Source organism: Rhamphochromis sp. 'chilingali', assembly GCF_963969265.1.
Source record: "Rhamphochromis sp. 'chilingali' genome assembly, chromosome: 1".
In the NCBI taxonomy this organism is placed as follows: domain Eukaryota; kingdom Metazoa; phylum Chordata; class Actinopteri; order Cichliformes; family Cichlidae; genus Rhamphochromis; species Rhamphochromis sp. 'chilingali'.
The window spans coordinates 30,342,684-30,365,119 of record NC_137929.1 but is presented as its reverse complement, the minus strand read 5'-3'; the positions used below and the strand labels follow the sequence as shown (position 1 = coordinate 30,365,119).

The following is a 22,436-nucleotide window of genomic DNA, read 5'->3' as shown; positions in this document are numbered from 1 at the left end:
ATTTTAACAATGTATCCACAATGGATCAACTACAGGGTGTGTGTAATTGCATTGTGTTTAGAGGATTTGCACAGCTTCCCTGAAATTAAGGTGCAATCACAGATACTTGTTCATGGTAAAAAGGGCTCGACTAACGGAGAGGAGACACTTTTCAGACGACTGGATCACTTACAAATAAGTCAAATTAAAATTGACCTGAATAAGCATTCATTTAACCCTAGAACACTATCGCTATAAATCGTAACACCATTATTAACGCCAGGTGGTTTTTACCCAATATAATATACCCAAAAAGTACTTGGCATCAAAATATATCAAAATCTGACAACACATGACAAATTGGAGTGGTCTTCTTTTATTTTCAACTGTGCCATGTCTAACAAAATGAAGAAGTGGTGTCATGGGGGGGGGCCTAAAAAATGCTCAAAAATTTCTGAAAAATTAGGAATTTGACAATAAAAAAAAATCCTAAACAAAAAAATAATGACACTGGAAAGTTGGTCTTTGGTCCACCCATTCCTGGGACATTTGAGCACAGTCTCGACACACGAACAGCTGCAGGAGAATGACCAGTCATGAGGAAATGACCGGTTGACTAAAATATTTTTTTCATCATATGAATTCCCCTGGAAATCACCACTTTGTGATATTTTGTCATAATCACTGCACTAAATAAGTATGACATGCAAATTCCAGGCCCACTCTTACTTACCTATTCCTTACATGCAGTAAATAGACGCAGGGTAGTAATGGCGTGGACACACTTCCTGTCCACTCCTGCAGGGCAGTCAGCGCACCTCCCTAAGGGGCTACTGCTTACTGCTGCCACTGGTCTGGCCTCACCTGCAAGTGTGCCGCGGTAGGGATGTCAAGCACGCTACAGATCGGGACTTGAGATGCGGCAAGATCACCTGATTTTATACACTAACACTATCACTGGGTGAAATCCACCCAAAACCTACTTCATCCTCTATCACTATTGCCGGGTAAAAATCGCCCGAACACATGCCTGTAGGAGAAAGTGGGCTTTGGGTTAGGGAAACACCCACGCCTTCGAAGATGTCAAAGACAATGCTGAAGCTACACAAGGATCCATGACACAGACAAACAAGACATATTGAAAATCAAATATATTTGCTCGGGTGAAAATCACCCGATAGTGTCCTACGGTTAAAAAAAAAATTATTTTTTTCACTATATATTTTTGACTAAACATTAAAATAAATTGCCTAAACAATGAGATGAATAATACACATGTACTGTAGCCACATAAATAAACTAATTACGCTCAAATTTATGTCAAGTATATTAAAATGTGTTTCAACAGTGCATATAATAAAAGCCTGCACTTTGCACTTGTTTTTACAGCGTTACACACTTGTTAAAGTACATTTAAAAACTAAGCATTTAAAAAAGATCATGGTGTGCTCTGGAAAATTCATAATAACCACATTCTTCAAAGACAAAAATATTTATTTTTTCTGTTTGGTCTTGATTTTCTTGGAAGTCAAATGTGTGCTGCACGCGTTTCAGCAGCTTTAACCGAAATCGGTCCATGTCTGTAGCCGAAAACGTCACGATTGGTACGTTTTATAAATGTTAATAGAATCTGTGGCTGAAAAAATGAGGCCGATGTGGAAGTGCCAAAAATAAAAAAACAGGCACTTAAAGTCGGCTCCAAAAATGAGTCAACTCCCACTCTTGACGCTCTTGTTAAAATTGCCGACTTCAGAGCAGAAGTCAGGATGTTTGTGCCCTGGTAGAAAAAAAGGGTTGTGCTGTCTGTATCTAATTGTCAACTTCATAACAGCTCGATAGGAGCACACAAACCTTCAACAGGATTTTAATCAGACAAAACACAAAAACGCGGGATCACCAATCGCAAACTTCCACCAGGGGTGAGAGTGTAACATTACAGCAGTGATGCACAGCCAATTAAAATCCTTCTAAAGCTGAACCAGGTGTGGGAGTCCAAATAGCGTCAGAACTAAGCCCCCAATATTTATCAGTTTTATGTCAAACACTGCAAACAGCGAGGAGCACACAACAGCAGCGATCGCAGACAATACAAATGAACCTCACAAGACAAACAAGGCCTTCATTTACATCAGGGTATTTAGTGGACTGTAAGCAGTAACTCCACAAAGCTTCATATATGGAGAATAACACGTCTGTCACATCTTTGTATACAAAGAAGGAAGTGATCAGTTTCAGAGGCTTGTAGTATAGATGAGTTACTAATAAGGAAGCCCAGATAATGTCTGGTAATGATGTAGTTAATATTGCCTGTGTCTATGACATAATTGCGCTTTGCTAACCCATCCTGCAAACATCTTTTTGCTCTACCAATTTAAAATAAACTTGTGGTTAATTCTACTAACACCCTCCACAGGAGAGAAATTTCAGTTTAAATGTAATTAATATCTTCACACCAATTAGCAGGTATCTGTGTCTGTGTGGTGCATCTTGTTAATAAAGCTAAGAGGCGTTATGTGATAACAGCATGGACTCCAATATGGTTTAAAAAAACAATCATAGCATAGGTCTGAGTGTCTTACACAGCGCCCCCAACAGGACAGATAAATAAGTGACAGCAATGTGGGTCCTGCCATCATTTATATACAGTATAGAATATGCATTTATATATTATGTTACTGTATGTAATATATTTATTTTATTTAAATAAAAAATCCAGGTTACCTTTAACAATATCTGTGTTACAATTTAATTATTTCAGTGGTTACTTTGCACTTTATCTAAAATCTTTGCACTGTTAGCTGTGCTGTGGACTCTTTTCAAACACATCACATATTGTTGAGGCAAATCTAGCTATCCAGAACGCCTTATTGCCTGAACAGGGGTATTATGGCACACCCAGAAGCTATTTTCTGAAAATAACAAACAGGTAATCCATGCATGCAAGAGCTTTGTTTACTATACCTCTTGCAACTATTACTTTGACCACAGTTTCAAACCAATCTAAGAGAGAATCTAGTGCATCTAGTCTATCCTCCCCCCCTTTACACTGCCAGCATATTATCCTGCTCCAGCTGCAGAGAAGAGACAGGCCAGAATATTTATGGCCAGTATAAAAATTGTGTGCATTCCCAGTCACCTACACCCCGTGATTTACAGTGCATTTGACAAACACACTGAATAAAAGAAAAAAGGGGGAAGAAAAGGAGTGTTCAATTTGTATAGGAGTTTAGAGCGTGTCTGTTGTGCATGCTCCCGACGGATTCTGCTGTTAGTACGTGTGTGTGCGCATGTGTCGTACCGGCTACGCACGACACATCTCCCGCTGCGTGAGAACATGTCGATCTGTCTGCCCGCGTTCCTGCGCGTGTATCTGTATGCCTGTGTGTATCCTTAATGTGTGTGTGTGTGCGCGCACGTACAAGAGCGAGCACCGAATCCGCCTGCTCTGAAACACCAGCAACAGATAACAGATGGTCCCCCTGCATTAGAAGTGTTTTATTTCCCTGCGGAAGCCAGATATGTCAAAAATAAGCATGTGCAACATTAGTCATTTGGAATATTCATGCCCCTGCCGTCCGATGGTTTCCTTTTCACAGCCAAAATACCACCAGCCCAATTCTCCCAAGGAAGTGAGAGGAATTAGGGGGAGAAATAAAAAAGCAGCCATCAGCTGAACCGATTGAGGTGGGTGTTGGACCTACATGTGGTTTAATGGAAGGTTTCTTTTTTTTCTTCCCTCGTGGTCGCTTCTTCAGCATGCCAGGGCTGTAATTAAAAAGGGGTTACAGTCTGTAGATGTGTTCATATGAAGAACCTCATTCACCCAGGCCCATTAGACACAGTTTTGTGAATATGCACACATGTCCATATGCTGGTCTGGCTGCACACACACACACGCACGCACGCACGCACGCACGCACGCACGCACGCACGCACACACACACACACACACACACACACACACACACACACACACACACACACACACACACACAAAATAGTGATTTGCTCCCACATTAAACAGCCTAATCCAGCGGATTAGACTTCTTTTGCATTCCTTCGTTGCCTTCCTTCACGGACTCGTCTTTGGGAGTCGCCTCCTCTCCACTACTGTCCTTATCTTCCCATTTCTCTTCTCCACCTCCATCTCCAACTGTAGCTTCAGCCTCTTTAATCTCCACCTCCTCTCCTCCCTGGCTTTCTAGCCCCATCTCACACCACTAAGCGTGGCTCCCATCCTTCTCCTTGGTGGCAGACATGGGCATGAATCATTATCAGCCCTGATTAACCATACACGTAGTTGGCAGTCTGGGCCCCACCGGGGGCCAATGGCATGATTTTCCTTCCGCCGAAAACATGAATTTTGAGCAGCACTTTCTTACTCGCCACGGTCCCTCATGATCAGGGTTAATTCGTGGCAGCATGCGTGAATGGCGTAGAGAGGAGGCAGAAGAGAAGGAGGAGGAAAAGCTACCAAACAGTAGTGCACCGCTTATCTCAGAAATGAAATATAATTTATTCAGGAATATGCAAATCCAACAATCACTCTGCCTTGTTTACCGAAGGGACCTGCTGATTCAGAGTCTGAAAGAGAGCGAGAGAAACAATCCGAACCACAGACGCCAACATACAGTGGATGCACAAAGGCAGCCAACAGCCAGTCATTTTACCGGTTTTCTTTAGATTTAGAAAATTAGGGATGTCGGGCGATTTCTTGGTTCTTTCATAGCTGCTAAAACCATTAAATGTGTTCTGGTGAGGCTGGCTTGTTTACAGAGGAACTGAATATGTGCATTCTGCTCTGTGACATATACAGCATGAACTCAAAATACCCAGGTTACCATCATTTCCCAAGTTTTATTAGGAAATACATACAGTTTTAGTGTTGTTCTGTATCTATAGGCGAGAATACTGGGAACTATAAGCTGGCATATGGTCACATATAACCTTGATTACTTTTTGATTTGAGGTACGTCAAGATTTTTACAATTTTTTACAGTTCTACTGTTTTAGATATTTACAGTGCTTAACAAATCCATTAGATCACCACCCAATGTAAGCTTTGAGCCACCGTTGACCTAAATTAGAAATGACTAATATCTGTTTCTGTAACGGTTAACCCACCAGTATGTCCACGCTCTTTAATCAAAATGATAGTTTTATTGCTAAAATATTGTTACTGTTGTTAACTTATAGAAAAGGAGAAAAAAATGTTTTATTATTTTATTATTATTATTATGATGTCAAATCACAGTTATTTGCTTGAATTTCTAAATTTGTTTTGGTGGTTGAACATTATACTTGATTAATTTCTTAATTTTAGTGAGCGACCGATGATTTGGTCATAAATTCTTGAATTCAGTCATTTTAAATTTTAAACCTTTTTGACTTTTATCACAGGTGTATTAATACATTCATTAAGTGCTTTTCTCCAAACCAGGCCATTATTCACCATTTCTACCCGGGACAAAAACCCTCCACAAACCACTGATCTCTGTGAACGATGTTACAAAAATGTACTTTTGCCTAATTAAAGCTGAATATGAGAATAACTAAAGGCTATAAATCTATGAGTCAGTCATGTTTTTAAACCTGTTTTACAAATTCCTCCAAATCTACCAAATTCATTGCAACAGAACAGGAGAAAAACAAATCCAGCATCTGTTTTGAGCCGTAGTAATAGTAGGTGGCCTCTTCTGTGAGTGTGCTATGCTTGACAACCTTCCAGAAAATGGCACCAGATTTGTTTTTTTTACAATAAATACCACAACCGGGGGCTTTAGGGGGACTGAGCTTAAACAGGTGAGATATTTGGCTATTTTTATCAAGAAGAAACTTTTTAATAAAGTATATTCAAGAAAGTCAAAGGAGCTTGCAAAGAAAAGCGCCTGGACTTCTTTAAGTTACTTGAAGACGTTTCACCTCTCATCCGAGAAGCTTCTTCAGTTCTAAGGTCAAATGGTGGAGAGTCCCAGATATAAACCTAGTGGGACCTATCTGGGACTCTCCACCATTTGACCTTAGAACTGAAGAAGCTTCTCGGATGAGAGGTGAAACGTCTTCAAGTAACTTAAAGAAGTCCAGGCGCTTTTCTTTGCAAGCTCCTTTGACTACGATGACCTGGATGACTGAGAACCTTCACAGATATATTCAAGAAAATGTTATTGCTTTGTCATTTGTGGCCAAACCTCAAATATTTGTCCTGGCTCTACTATTAGAGCACAGATGTATTACAATAATACCGATAGTTAAACTAATGCCCGTTGGATGGTAAACTATGCGTCATTTAGACGCTTTCACAACCTACTCAGGGGATTTAATTAGCATCTTACATTTGCTTTTGCAATGCGCTGCCATTGTTTTCATTATGTTCTCGGTTACAGCCATGTCTCCTATCACTGAGACGTATTTATCCATTTAATTTTCTGTTCTTAGGGGATTTGTTTGTTTTATGTAATTCATTGGTAGGACATCACATGTTTAGCATAGTAACAAGGTGCGGACGTATTCCAGGGGGTTTCAAACTGAGAGCGTTCGATAAGTAGGTTATATGCTGTGTTGCTATATTAATATAACAAAGTAAGGAAGTAGACGGTCTGTCTAAACACCGGCGTAGAATAGAAAAGTAGAATAGGTTGTTTTTTGAATCTGTTCATTTATAATGGGAATACTGCGTGAGCGCTTTTTTTTGATCTGACGCTAAGATGGGAAGCAGTTAGATCTTAAAACAATTAATTTTTTTATTGGTAACTAAGCAGTACACTGTCTAATGTGTCACATGCAATTTGGCTCTTCATCATCGCTGGATTGTAGAAATGGGTGCGAGTCGCAGCCATTTCCTCCCTCCCTGCTGAGAGTCCAATTAGCATGGTTGTATTGATTTTTCTGCACTGCATTTCATGTACTTTTCCACGTAGGTCCCTACAGCTAGTATGAATGTATGGGAGACAACAATTATCCCCTATAACAGAATCTCTGAGGCCACAGAAAAGGGAGCAGAGCTCAGAAAATTGATCTCTTCAGGCTTGCGGAGCTGTAAAGTGGATGAGCAGACAAAAGCCACCACAACTGGTGATATCTTAAAGCTACAGTATGCAAGTTTTTCTTGTCGAACTTTGTAGTTATATTTACAGGTTGTTCTGACTTTGACGCTGAGAAATGAGACCTGTATCAGAGACAATGATTGTGCAAAAGCCTTTAACATTTTACATAAACCACAGGATGTTTCATGTTGTTTATGTCAGCGGTCCCCAACCTTTTTTGCGCCACGGACCGGTTTATGTCTGACAATATTTTCACGGACCGGCCTTTAAGGTGTCGCGGATAAATACAGCAAAATAAAACCAGTACCGGTACCAAAAAAAAAGAAGAAGATTTAATGATAAAAACCATTAAAAAATAACAATAAAAACCCTGAAAACCATTAATTTCACACCTGAGCCTGGTACCAAACGACTCATGGACTGGTGGCCTTGGGGGTTGGAGACCCAGGGGTTGGAGACCGCTGGTTTATGTAATCTAATGGACTGATGCTTATGTAGCACATCATTTATTGTATGCACACACTCACATGCCGATGGATCCACTGGGATCAGTTTTGGGACGCTTTGATTTGTTGACTAAACCTCTCTAATTGGTTGATGGCCCACCTGTTTTGTTTCAGCTCAGTGTGCGACTCCTCATGAAGTTTTGCTGCTGTTCTCTGCTCTCTGTTTCACCTCGTCTGTGTCTTTTGCTCTTCCTCTGCTCCAACGTGTTGACGGGAACTCATTAAGATACTCTAGCTGAAAGTTGCCCAACTAATCCAGAGCACCTTCTCTGGTACTTGACCTCTTGGTTTACAAATTAAGCAGTAAATGCACACATCGTAACAGTGTGGACAATCATATGTCTCCTTCCCCGTGGCTGCTAAACCTGTCAGTAAGAGAATGAGGGCTGCCGGCACGATCATAGATCTGTGCATAGGCATTATTTTTATGGGAATAGCACTAGTATAGAATTTAGAGACACAGATGAGAATTTAGGGGTTTAATCAATCCCAGAAGAAGAACTTTAGTCTTTTTAAGACATTTGCACTTCTGAGTCTTAGGGTATTAGATCAGATTGGCTACACCTTCAGGGATTTTTACACGTGTGCCTGTGAACTATGAAGAACTTGCTAAAAAAAGAGAGAGAGAAAAGACCGAGAAATATAATCAGGTGTTGAACAGAGAATCCAGAGGCTTATCTGCCTTCTCTTAAACTTAGATGAGCAGAAATCCTTGTGCGTATCTTCTACAAGTAATTCAGAAAATTGTGAGTGGGCAGTCCCCATGTGTATTCTTTATAATTTTCTGATTTATAAAAGAGTTTTTAGTTTCTTGCAATTTTTAAAGCTTCAACACAAAACCACAGACATGCTTTATTGATTTTTTTTTTCCAGCAAGAAGTGCTGTCTAGGCTTCTCAGGGATATCTTTAGAAGCAGCACTTTCCTCTTATATGCACAGTATATCATGGTTATGTAATGTGTAAAGAGATATCGCTGTGCAAATATGCATTTCACATACGTGTGTACACAGTTAGTGAGTGCCACACTGCTACTGTTGCCCATTTGCTTCATTTTTTGATAGAGGAAGTCCTGCGACACATTTTTATTGTCTGTATTGTCTGTACCTTCATATTTTACATGCTATTCATGTCCCTTCTTCATCCTGCAGTTTGAATGACTAAAAGATCGTTTCGTTGTTTCTCGGTTGTGTCATGTCAACAATGTGATATTAATCGGCTGAAGTTATACATCCACCACCGTGCTATTTTTGCCACACGCACACACTCGCACGTTGCCCGAGAGGTCAGCAGCATAACAGGGTTCTTACTAGGTCGAATTGCTCGGAGGCAGAAGTTAATTTCCAACTCAACAGAGATAAATGGCTTTGTTTTGACCTCCCTTGTTCGCTGGCACAACAAAGACTCTTTGCTATTCTGGGAGAAAAGTACTGTAAATACCTGTAATTTAAAAGTGGCAGTTCATTATTTGGAGTATGAAATGATTTGATTTGGTAGCAGCGATTACCTGGATTTGGTATTGTGTGTCTTTCTGCTAAGCTTAGATAAATTTATATATATTTTTGTTTGTCTGAAATCATTTTCTTCAGTTTTCGGTACAATTTTGAACGATCACGGAGCAACAGAAGAACAAAGGAAAAAAGCTTATTACTATTAACAGCATCGCAGTTCTGTTTGGGGACTGCAAGTGCCTAAGGAGGGTAGATAACTGAATATGCTAATGACAGCATGTTATAATAGAGCAGATAAATACATTGCTTGATCATTTTCTTATAATGTTGTGCTTTTTTTCCGGAAAGGCTCGTTAAGAAGATACTTTTAAGCAATATACATGCATTTCAGTTTAAATATTGTCATTACTGTAGATTATCAGATTGCATGCATCCATACTTACATTTGCTATTTTTAGTGCACTCGTTTCACTCTCAGGTACGGCTACATTGAGTGCTATGAGAGTACCTGGATGCAGGCAAAAAATTTGAGAGCTAAACACTTCTCTGTTCTGTTCACCGTGTTGTACATGCAGCAGAAAAAGCGGCACCATCAGACTATTTCATTTATCTAATTTCAGGACAATACGTCATCAGCACTAGCTAGCTAGCAGTAGCAGATTTGCAGTTGAAACCTCATATTGACTATGATGTAAAGTGATTCAGTGGTTATGCATTTAAGTTAATATGTTTGTTCCAAAGCACAACATGTTGCAAATGTTCGCAAATTGCAGTAGCCAGCAATACAAGCACACTCATTCATTATAAATGTCTCTTTTATTAAGTGCCCTAATCGCTGTGTTCAGTTTGAGACAGTGCTACCTTTCCAAACATATGCACTACCCAAGTAAGGTCACAGTGGACTAAATGAAAATGCACTAAAATAAGTAACCAAACTGAGACATACTTGCCATCGTTGCTTAGCTATTATTAGGCACTTCTATAAGGGAGGGGTTTACTGATAGATCAATTTAATAAAGTAGCGTAATTGAGATTTCAGATGCACGCAAACTCATGTCAAACCTTTGTGGACTCAATCTACTCCCTTCACTTTGATCTATTCAGTCAAGATTATCTCCCTCCAAAACGGTCTCGTCTCCCCGTGTGCAAGATATAATTGAGGTTGTTACATTGTTATATTGATTTGTTCAATTGAGATGGGTTCCCAGTATCTTTGTACGTGTGGTTTATATGAAATTGTAACATAATTTTTGGTTTTTCCTCGTTTCTGGCTGTCAGCATTTCTGCTCAACATTGTGTTGAAATATGTTTAGAAATCTGTCGAGGTCTGGTAATCTGGTAAGGTTTAGTTTAAGTTTATGTATATATATAAGATGTATTAGTCCACCACCAAATGTAAGGTTTATGCCACAGCTACCTTAAATTAGCAGTACTGGTAATTTAATTATGTATGTATTAGGGGTGCAACGATACACAAAATTCACGGTTCGGTTCGGTTCGGTTCGATACTTTGGTGTCACGGTTCGATATTTTTTCGATACAAAAAAAATGTTCATGCCTTTTTAATTTGTCACTTATTAAAATTATAAATATATATTTTAACTCAAAAGTACAGTTTTTAAATTTAACCCTAACCCTTGTGCGTGTTTTTTATTTTGACAGCGAATGCGCACCTGCGGACCACTTATGTGCAGCCCTGGTTATTTAGCTCGTCATATTGCAGCAACAGAAATTCTTTTGTCCATGAAACCATAAAGCTGCACTTTCTTTTTGCCTTATAGTCTCATTTGTCATAACTTCTCCGTTTTGTGGTAAGCTTTTCTTTGGCTGTCACTTCTTCACCCTGACCTGTCTTATTTGGCTCAGCAGAACTAAAATATAAATCCTGCTGCTTTTACACACGGACTCACATAAGCTCAGCGATTCTCTGCGCGATCAACCTCTCACATGTTTAAGCTGCGGGAGATTTCACTTGTCATGTTTGCATAGTAAGCTAACGATTAATAAGACGATGTCAGAGGAATTGGTGCACAAATTATCATCACTCACAGATCAGTGCTGTCGCTCTCTATACACAGTTCGCACGATTGCAAAGTGAAAGCAAAAAAACAAGCGCAAATTCAAACGCGATTTCAATATGTCACATATTGACAGTGGCTCACCGATGCCAATGACATAATTACCCAGCTACATTTCTGAAAGAATGCAAAAGCATTGACATATATTTTTCCTTCCTACAATAGCCCGACGGGCAGGGAAGAGATAGATTTTGGTAGCCCGACTGAAAAAATCGCTAGCCCCAGGACGTCGGGCTAGCGATTTTGCAAGCCCTGTATCTGATTGAGGAATCACTCATCTTTGGAAAAGAGAGTTTATTACAGAGAAATGTCTCTTTCCAAAATAAAAGCTATACTATACGCTTCTTCTGGGCTATATTCTCAGCAGCATAAGGAGAATCATGTGCTAACAGCTGTCTAAATGACTCGGCTAAAGTTAGTAGCATGCTTGTTGTTTTTGTCTTTGCACTAGGATGATGTCGGCGTAAATGTGCAGTCATATTCGTTGTGTTCCCACTAGTGCTTTCAGGTTAATCTCGTTGAAATGACCTTAACGCCACAACACGGCAAATCTCCGTTAACGAGCTACCGCCGATCGCCCCGTGCATGGGGCTAGACGGCCAACATGTTAACGAGCTAACTGCGCTAACACACTAGTTCCCACCCATGTAATTAAGCATTGCGTGGCACATCCAACATACTGTTTTACTTTAGTCCATGACTCGCTTACCTTCAGGGTCATACGTCACATGAAAACCAAAATAATTCCAAACACCAGATCTGAATGAGAGTGGGGGAGGTCCATCTTGCAAGGAGAGCTTAACTTCTGTCTTGCTAGCTTGCCCTGCGCTCTTCCTTCTGACTATGCTGTCTGTGTTGAGCGCTCAGTGGATCTGCGCTCGACAGTGCAGCCTAGGCGGAGTAGTCGAACGCAGATTCACTGAGCGCTCAACACAGACAGCATCGTCAGAAGGAAAGTTGATAAAATAAATTACAAATGTTGTATTGTTCGATACATATGCGTACCGAACCGAAAGCACTGTATCGAACGGTTCAATATCGATACGAATATCGTTGCACCCCTAGTATGTATGTATATATGCATGTAGTACTTACTGTTACTATGGATGCCTGAAATGCATGCTACATTTAAAACAAAGGGTGCACATGTATGGGCTCAAAATGTGGTCATAAATATTTTGTACTTGTAAAAAAGATTTGTATGTGTAAAAAAGATTTGTGTGTGCGTAAAAAAGATTTGTATGTGTAAAAAAGATTTGTGTGCGTAAAAAAGATTTGTGTGTGCGTAAAAAAGATTTGTATGTGTAAAAAGAATTTGTGTGTGTAAAAAGAATTTGTGTGTGCGTAAAAAAGATTTGTATGTGTAAAAAGAATTTGTGTGTGTAAAAAGAATTTGTGTGTGCGTAAAAAAGATTTGTATGTGTAAAAAAGATTTGTGTGTGCGTAAAAAAGATTTGTATGTGTAAAAAAGATTTGTGTGTGCGTAAAAAAGATTTGTATGTGTAAAAAAGATTTGTGTGTGCGTAAAAAAGATTTGTGTGTGGACTTAGAAAAAAAACCCCTGCAAGTTACAAGTACGGATTTTTGACCCTATTTTTCTTCCCTTCATCTGATTGGTCAATGTCACATCAATCACAAATGTAACAATCCAATCAGAGAACAGATGGGTTTGGCTGTCGAGGGGCGCTTTTTTTGAACTGCAGGTCTTTGAAGGGAATAAATGCCCTTTTACATGCCAACCCAGCCTTTTCCTTCATCACCACGAAGGAAAACAGTCTGTGGTCGTCCGAGTTTGGTGATTTTTGTGTCACAGGTCTACGTGTTTAATACAGGGACTTCCACAGCCTTTTCAACAGCGCTGCGGACCGCGGGGTGGGGGCGGGCAGTGTTTTGGAAATGACAGTCTTCATTACAAAGCTTTCTTCGTTATGAATTAGCATACATGTTTTTATTGAACATTTGAAGAACTAGCAAAAAAAAAAACTCTTGTAGAGGACATAAAGTCAGAGATAGAAAAGACAAGGAGCAGGTGCATCTAGTACAGGTAGAGCTGCTGCAAAAACCCACAGAGCCCAGCAGCCAGCGTAACAAATTCTGGATCCTTTGCTTTTAGTTAGCAGTTAGCATTAGCAGCACATCCTGCGTCCGATATGAAAGGACTTTTATGCTGCGCACTGTGACTCACAGCAATGGTCCTGGGTCAGCCCTGACTTTGTGTTAAATTAATCCTAAAGTAATAATGTTATTTCTAACCACTGATATACCACAACTTTATCCTTTCAACAGCTACTGAAAGTTAGGGGACCTAACTGCTATCGGATATTTATATAGCGATCCTCCAGCTTCAAACGGTATCACCCTTCAAGGACCTGCAGTTCAAAACAGCGCCCCTCCGACAGCCAAACCCATCTGTTCTCTGATTGGATTGTTACATTTGTGATTGACATGACATTGACCAATCAGATGAAGGGAAGAAAAATAGGGTCAAAAATCCGTACTTGTAACTTGCAGGGTTTTTTTTTCTAAGTCCACACACAAATCTTTTTTACGCACACACAAATTCTTTTTACACATACAAATCTTTTTTACGCACACACAAATCTTTTTTACACATACAAATCTTTTTTACGCACACACAAATTCTTTTTACACATACAAATCTTTTTTACGCACACACAAATTCTTTTTACACATACAAATCTTTTTTACGCACACACAAATCTTTTTTACGCACACACAAATCTTTTTTACACATACAAATCTTTTTTACGCACACACAAATCTTTTTTACACATACAAATCTTTTTTACGCACACACAAATTCTTTTTACACATACAAATCTTTTTTACGCACACACAAATTCTTTTTACACATACAAATCTTTTTTACGCACACACAAATCTTTTTTACACATACAAATCTTTTTTACAAGTACAAAATATTTATGACCACATTTTGAGCCCATACACATATTGTAAATGACTGTTGTGCTCTCAATTATCACCTTGCATTCTCCCTCACTGCCCACCACACTGCTTTAGCACTTATTAGGGGCACATACTTGAGGCTCAGCCACACAGTTCACCCTCAGCCCACATTTTGCTGGTAATGAGCTTGACGGAGGAGACAGAAGAAGACACAAATAGATCATTGAGTGGTGACCCTGCTGAATGCCAGCGTGGTGGCTTGTATTGATTTGTACTCTGAAAATATGGCAAAGATGAAACGATACACATTTTTAATTATCATGTGACCTTACTTCCTATTATTTCTGGAAGATTTTGTTGCTGCATAACTGGCGTCTGTTTCTTTGTTGGGTTTTGATGATCTGGTTAGCTCAGTCAGCAAAAGCATTGCATTGGAAGGCACCTTTTCATTCATGATGTCACATCATTATATGAATTGCCCAGCTTGAACATGAAACAACAACAACAGGCTTTCTTTTGCTCTTCTGCCAGTTTCCGTTCTGTTATTTATAATGTAAAAGCGAGTGCATACCCTTTTGTCACAGCAGCTAGTATACTGCATGGCACTGCATGCAAACACCCTTACTTCTATTCCTGCCATACAGGCAGCCAAACGCCACAGCAGCTCATAATGTTTGGTCATTTAAACTGACACTGAAAATAACCTCCCTGAAATATTACTGCTTGGCGACTGCTGCACTTTAGCGACAAACAATAGTTAAGCTAATGAGTGCTAACATTGGCTATCGTACATAGAAAAGAAAGCAGCAAGACTGCATATTTGAAAAACAGGAACAATTTTTAGCTTCTGTTTTTTTGTGTTTCCTCATTTGTTGATTAACAAATTAAGGTTGACAGCCATAATTAGTTGGATAAAAGTGTAAGGCACCTGGTCTCTAGGCGGCTAGTGAAAAATGTGTATTTCCCAGTTGGCTAGCGAGTGGTTGCTAGAGATTGCTTGCTGTTGCTAGGTGAAACTGGGTGCAACGATGTAAATAGGCTGCACTGAAAATCTTTAGTTTGCGTTTGGTCACGAGCCCATAGTTTGCATTGGAAGACGGCGTAAACACTCGCCAACTGCCTGCTAAGCGGTAGAGAAACTGTAAAGAGTGTGACATAAACCGCAAAAGGCTACTGCTCCTGTTCAAAGTAACCATGTCGATTTCAGTGATACGGCAAATCTTTTACTTTGAACGTTGCTTCCAGTTTGCATCACACCTTTTCAGGTTTCACTGCTGCTCAGTCTAGCTAACAAGCAATTGTAGAGAGGTTAGCATCCTCCTAGGGCTGTGCAATATGACCAAAATCTCATATCCCGATATAAGACAATTATCGTCCCGACAACGATGTATATCACCAAAAGTTTACTTTTTCTGTAAAGTCTGTGAATCTTGGGCAACTCAACTTGCGTGAAGTGTTTTCAGCTGGGCGTCGTGTACCTGGAGCCAAGTGTTAGATAGGTTGAAACGGCTGCAATTTTCTTTGTGAGTATTTATTACATGGCGTGATGCGGGGAAAAGGCTGTTCTAAGGTTTATTTTTTAGCACCTGACAGCTCTTTTTAGCTTCTCGTCCGTAAACACTCTGCATACTATTTCACTCGATTCCGTTTATTTTGAAAAATCTCAATAGCATCTGAAGCTTTATTGCGAAAGGTTTATGTGGGAAATAAACAAGTGGACGGTGGAGCCACGCAACGTGTTTTTCCGTCGTTGTTGCTAACGACAACGCATAAAAACAGTCGGTTGTCTGTCCGTAGTGTGTTTATATTAAATATAAGAGACAGAGAGAACTTTAAGAAATTCTAGAGTGACTATCGAAATGATGAAAAATATTGCTGTAAACGGTTTATTTTGCGACACCACGAAACAAACGATAGCGTAAAATGAAACGGTAGACGTTTTTATATCGTGATCCGAAATATATCGTTATATCGAACAGCCCTACGTTCTCAATGCAAACGACGGGCAACCACAGCAATCTGCTATCAACCAAAGCAATCACAAGGAGGTTTTTCATTTAGCTTCCTGTTTGTAATCAGCTTTTCCCCAGCAGACTAACAGTCTTAGGTGTGAGTGTTGTTTGAAGGAATTAAACTAATTTTACATTTTGCATGAAAATTGATGAAATTGACTTAAAACAGGCTTATGTTCGGACCTTAATAAAAGTTTATGTTCTCTATTTTAAAACTGAAATTCCATCCATCCATCCATCTTCTTCTGCTTATCTGGGGCCAAGTCACTGAGGCAACAGTCTAAGCAGAGAACCCTAGACCTCTCTCCCCATCCATCTCTTCCAGCTTATCCGAGGAAACACAGAGGCGTTCCCAGCTGAGAGGCCTCCACCCAGTGGCACATGCCCGGAACACCTCACCTCACCAGGAGGGATCCTGGTCAGAAGCTTAAACCAATTGAATTGGTTTCTTTCGAAAAAGGAGAAATTAAAACTGAAATTACCTATTGGATATATACACAACCATCTTCTTCTGTTTTCTTCTGATCTACTACAGTGATATTCAACTTGACTGCGTGAGGCTTTCAAGTTCTGTTACAATGTATCCTGGCACCAGCCGACTGTAAAACAGTTCAAGAAACCGTTGGATGGATTTCATCTAAAGTCCCATGTTGCTTTAAAAACTGGGCTGTTGGCGGGATCTGTTATTCATTAGACGTGCCTGTCAGATGACATTGGATCAAAACTCACAGTTATTGAGGAATTAAAAAATCCAAGCATAGCACATCACGAAGACAGGTGGCTGCCAGCCTGTTAATGATACACAGAAACCATAAGTTGTCTCCCACACGGGATTGTGTGAGCTGCAGGATGCAGTTGGAACTGATGATGCTCTGCTGGCTTTGGTATGAATACACTGAGAAGATGCTGACCATACCAGCATGGCGTATTCTCCTTTGTGCTGTCTTTGCTCTACCTGTGCTTGCTATGATTAAGTTCTCAGCTGTTTAAGTAAGGTTCTGTGTTGTGAGGGCTGCAGTCTTGCGGTCTTAAGAGATGTGCTCGTTGTTCATACACAGGAAGATTTTCACAAGGAGGCAGCACAAATACTGAGCTGTGGGATTTACTTGTCAACTGCGTTTAAAACACGTGCGAGATAACAAACGGTGGATGCAGTAATGGTTAAAAAATATATATATAATATATCTGCGGTATTTGGTCGCTGACAGCTTAATGCACATCATCGTCTGAAAGCTAGCTAGGAAATAAATGGAGACAGTCGGATGAGTGCTTGTGATATTCAGCTTTCTCACTCCAGCCGATCATAGAGAAACGTTTGCTTCACCGTATGCTGGGAGTGCAACTTAAATTGCAACCTATTATGTCAGAATGCAGAGTTGTAATTGGCATTTCTTCACATTTCAACAAAAGTCTCGGTGTCCCTTTTAATGTCAGGAGAAACGGTGAAAGCAAAACTGAAAAACAAACAGTCTCATCTAACCTAAAAGGGAACAAAATGTGGCTCAGCATTAGCATTTGAAATCTGCAGTTCCTCACTCAGCTCCGAGCTTCTGTGTCTGAAAGTACAGAGCACAGTTTGGAGATTTAACTAAGCACGAGAACTCGGCTCAATTCCCAAAGCAGCCGCCAACCACCCAACTGCACAGCACTTTTGGAAAATAGACACACAGGTAACTGATTTCTCCGCTGACAATGCAACAGAAGAAAAAGCTTGCTCTATCATTCCAACCATCTGGAAGTCTGGCTCAGACTTGAGGCTGATGTGTAACTTTTAATTGGAGAGACAGTGGTGGGAGGCAGAAGAGTAGGAAGGAATGATCCCAGTGGATAGACAGGCAGCGCCTGCTGCCAGATGGACAACCTGAGTTTGCTGGTGTGTACACCATTTTATTGTCAGGCCAATGTGATCTGTGCTCTGTTTCTAAAGCGCTTGATGGAGAGCCATTGCTTAGTCCAGGGCATCCCAAGTGCTGCAAAATGATGTTATTTTCACTGGCAGGATTAGGCACAGGCAACGCTTGTTTTCTGTTTCCAAAAGAAAAAACATTAGGTGGAACTAACCGTTTACTGCATCCTTCGTACAAACCCATTAAGTTAGGTAAAAAATTTCAATTTCGATTTAAATCAGGGCCATCCTTATTTCCCATCTTCTACATCTCTGCATTATATACTGTCACAATGTTAAATAATGACTTCAGAGTGTCTACCAATAATCCTTATGAGCTCAGACTTCAGAGTGTACTATAATAAATGTGCTGTTTCAGACAGTGTTTTCTAACACTGAGAACAGAAATCTTTATTAATGGTCATCTCAGGCCAACTCCTCTGACTGTGAGCACAGCAGCTCCACCCACCTGGTTTTCAAACCTCAAGTTTTAAAGTGGCGACCAGTCAGAAGAAAGCTGGCTTAAGGATAGCAACATGGCTAATTACAGACAGAGGCTGAGCAGCTGCACACTATAGGATACACTATACCAGGCTGGAGTTCCTTGTTTCAGCACCACTCACACTGGTGTGCACAGTGAAGCTGACTCTGCCTGCAGGACACTCCAGACTCTGTTGAAAAACACAACAATTTTAGCAGCAGAGTAATCCCAAAAGCTGAACTGGACAAAGGAAGGGTGAGGAAGGAGAGGATCTTGACGGAACAAAGTTTTGGCGAGCCTCGAAAAATCCTTCTTCCTGGTTCTCTCAGGCCCAGGCTCTTCCAGCAGCCACTAGGCCCAGGATCCTCCTGCTCCACCAGGCCCAGGATCCTGCAGCAGCCACCAGGCCCAGGCTCTTCCAGCAGCCACTAGGCCCAGGATCCTCCTGCTCCACCAGGCCCAGGATCCTGCAGCAGCCACCAGGCCCAGGCTCTTCCAGCAGCCACCAGGCCCAGGCTCTTCCAGCAGCCACTAGGCCCAGGATCCTCCTGCTCCACCAGGCCCAGGATCCTCCAGCAGCCACCAGGCCCAGGCTCTTCCAGCAGCCACCAGGCCCAGGATCCTCCAGCAGCCACCAGGCCCAGGATCCTGCAGCAGCCACCAGGCCCAGGCTCTTCCAGCAGCCACCAGGCCCAGGCTCTTCCAGCAGCCACTAGGCCCAGGATCCTCCTGCTCCACCAGGCCCAGGCTCTTCCAGCAGCCACCAGGCCCAGGCTCTTCCAGCAGCCACTAGGCCCAGGATCCTCCTGCTCCACCAGGCCCAGGATCCTCCTGCTCCACCAGGCCCAGGATCCTCCAGCAGCCACTAGGCCCAGGATCCTCCTGCTCCACCAGGCCCAGGAGCGTTAAGATGCCGCCTAAGAGGAGCAATGTTAATGAGGAGGAACTGGAGGACATAAAGAAATCCCTAAACTTTATGTCTGAAGAAATAACAACAATTTCAAAACAACAAAAACTGATACTCAATTTAATGGATGATATTAAAGAACTAAGAAGGCAGAGCGAGGAAAAGGACAAGAAGATTGCTATGCTGGAAGGACGGGTGTCAGATCTGGAACAATATTCAAGAGTAAATGATGTGATAGTGACAGGACTGGAAACCAAGCATCAGACATACGCACGGGTAGCAGCAGCAGAGAGAGGGGAGCCACCCGAGCAAGAGCTACGCTCTTTGGAAGAGCAGGTAATGGCCTTCTTTAAAAGCAAAGGTATAGAAATGGACAGTAAAAATATTGAAGGATGCCATCCTCTTCCGAGAAAAAATCAAATACCTGCCATTATCATTCGTTTTGTTAATAGAAAACAGAAAAAAGAACTGCTCAAGCAAGGAAGAAAGCTAAAAGGTACAAATGTTTATTTAAATGAACACCTAATCAAGAAAAATGCAGACATTGCAAGACAAGCAAGAATATTAAGAAAACAGAAGAAAATACAGTCAACTTGGACGTCAGACTGTAAAATATTCATTAAGTTAAATGGAACACCAGAGCAGGCTAAGGTTCTAGTCATCAAAGAGATGACTGAACTAGAAAAATATAACTGATAAATGCAAAGCAGTGCTAAATATGATGTGACCGTCCAAGTGCACAACCAACGCAGATGTCTGACAATTTTCAACTAACAACTCATATAGATATTGAAAATAAGACATTGATGTATGACAGCAACATAGATCCTGATTGTAATTTCTTTAACAATAAGACAAATGAATGCAATTATTATACAAATGAGCAACTTAAAAAGGAATTCAAGGTAGAACAGGGTATAACAATGGTTCACTTTAATAGTCGAAGCTTATATGCAAACTTTCAATCCATCAAAGACTACATAACACAGTTTGAACAGCCATTCAATGTGATAGCCATATCGGAGACCTGGATAACTCCTGGAAAAGAAGAAGACTTTAAAATAAATGGATATGAATTCCTTCATGTAGACAGGATCAACAAGAAAGGAGGTGGGGTGGCACTTTACATTGATAAAAACCTAAAGTACAAAAGAATGGGAAGAATGACAACTGTTATTGATGGAGTGATGGAATGTTTATCAGTGGAAATAATTATAGAAAAAAGGAAAAACCTAATTGTCAGTTGTATATATAGAACACCAGGATCTAAGATTGAGATATTTAAGGATAATATGGAGGACTTATTTACAAATATAAATCAGAAAAGAATGTTTATTTGTGGGGACTTTAATATTGACTTATTGAATCCAAATCATAATAAGAGTACAGAAGAATTTATTGATTCCATGTACAGCATCGGTTTATTTCCACTGATAACAAGACCGACCAGAATAACATCTCATTGTGCAACTCTATTAGATAATATATTTACAAATATAATAGAAGGAAAGATAAAAAGTGGGCTGTTAATCAATGATATAAGTGACCATTTACCAGTCTTTGCATCGTATAATTGCCATTATAAAGTGAACAACGATGGACATAAGATTATTTACAAAAGAATAAGAACAGAGAAGACCTTAAATTGTCTTAGAAATGAACTTTTAAAGCAAGATTGGAATATTGTATATGAACAAACAGAAGTTAATAAAGCTTACGAAGGATTTTTAAGAACATTTAACACATTACTTGATAAAAACTGCCCAGTAATTGAAATCAATAGGAAACACAACTATGCAGGAAGACCATGGATGACAAAAGGACTACAAAATGCCAGCAAAAAAAAGAATACCTTATATCGAGAATTCATAAAAAAGAGAACAATAGAAACTGAAATGAAGTATAAAACTTACAAAAATAAATTAACTAATATAATGAGATCCTGTAAAAGAGAGTATTACATTAAAAGGTTAGAACACAATAAATATAACACAAGAGATATATGGAATGTATTAAACAGAATAATCAAAAATGAAACAAGGAATAATGATTACCCTGGGTACTTTATAGAAGGGACAAGAAGTATTAATAACATGGAGGAGATAGTAAATGGCTTTAATGAATTCTTCGTAAACATAGGGCCAAAACTGGCAGAAGAAATAAAGGTTGATGGAATAGAAAGGGACACTGGTGAAAATATTGAAAGGAATAGTAGCTCAATGTTTTTAAGAGCAGTGGAAGAGAAAGAGATTTATGACATGGTTAGAGGACTTAAGAACAAAACCAGTACAGACTGGAATGATATTGATATGGTAACGGTAAAGACAGTTATTGATGGTATCGTAAAACCATTAAAATATATATTCAACTTGTCGTTTCAAAAAGGAGTTTTTCCACAAAAAATGAAAGTTGCTAAAGTTATTCCCATTTACAAAACCGGTGAAAGACATCATTTTACAAACTATAGACCAGTGTCAATACTCTCCCAGTTCTCTAAGATACTGGAAAAAGTCTTCATAAAAAGATTTGACAGTTTTGTGGAAAAATATGAATTAATGACAGATAGTCAGTATGGGTTCAGAAACAACAGATCAACAGCTTTGGCACTGATAGATCTAATGGAAAAGATAACGGAATGTATGGATAATAAGAGGTATGCGCTCGGAGTTTTCTTAGATCTAAAGAAGGCGTTTGATACTGTTAATCATGAAATTCTATTAAAAAAACTGGAAAAGTACGGGTTTAGGGGAGTGGTTTTGGAATGGTTAAAAAGCTATGTAGGGAATAGGCAACAATATGTACAAATAAATGAATATAAATCTAATTTGATGGATATAGCTTGTGGAGTACCTCAAGGTTCAGTACTGGGTCCAAAAATGTTTATTATGTACTTAAATGATATCTGCAGAGTATCGGAGATTTTAAAGTTTGTAATATTTGCAGATGACACAAATATACTGTGTGCAGGTGGGGAATTGCCACAGGTTTTGGAAATGATCACACAGGAATTAACGATATTAAAGAAGTGGTTTGATATAAATAAATTATCATTGAATCTAGATAAAACCAAATTTATGTTGTTTGGAAACCAAAAGAAAAACATCGAAGTAGAAATATGTGTTGACAATGTATATTTAGAAAGAGTAAATGAAATAAAATTTCTTGGGG

General features: G+C 39.8%; 1 protein-coding gene across 1 annotated transcript in view; it reads left to right on the top strand.

Annotated features, from left to right (window-relative positions):
- Positions 1 to 22,436, top strand: part of LOC308395135 (glucosidase 2 subunit beta-like) — a 184,071-nt gene that overhangs the window by 76,797 nt on the left and 84,838 nt on the right. The gene's annotated exons all lie outside the window — the stretch shown is intronic.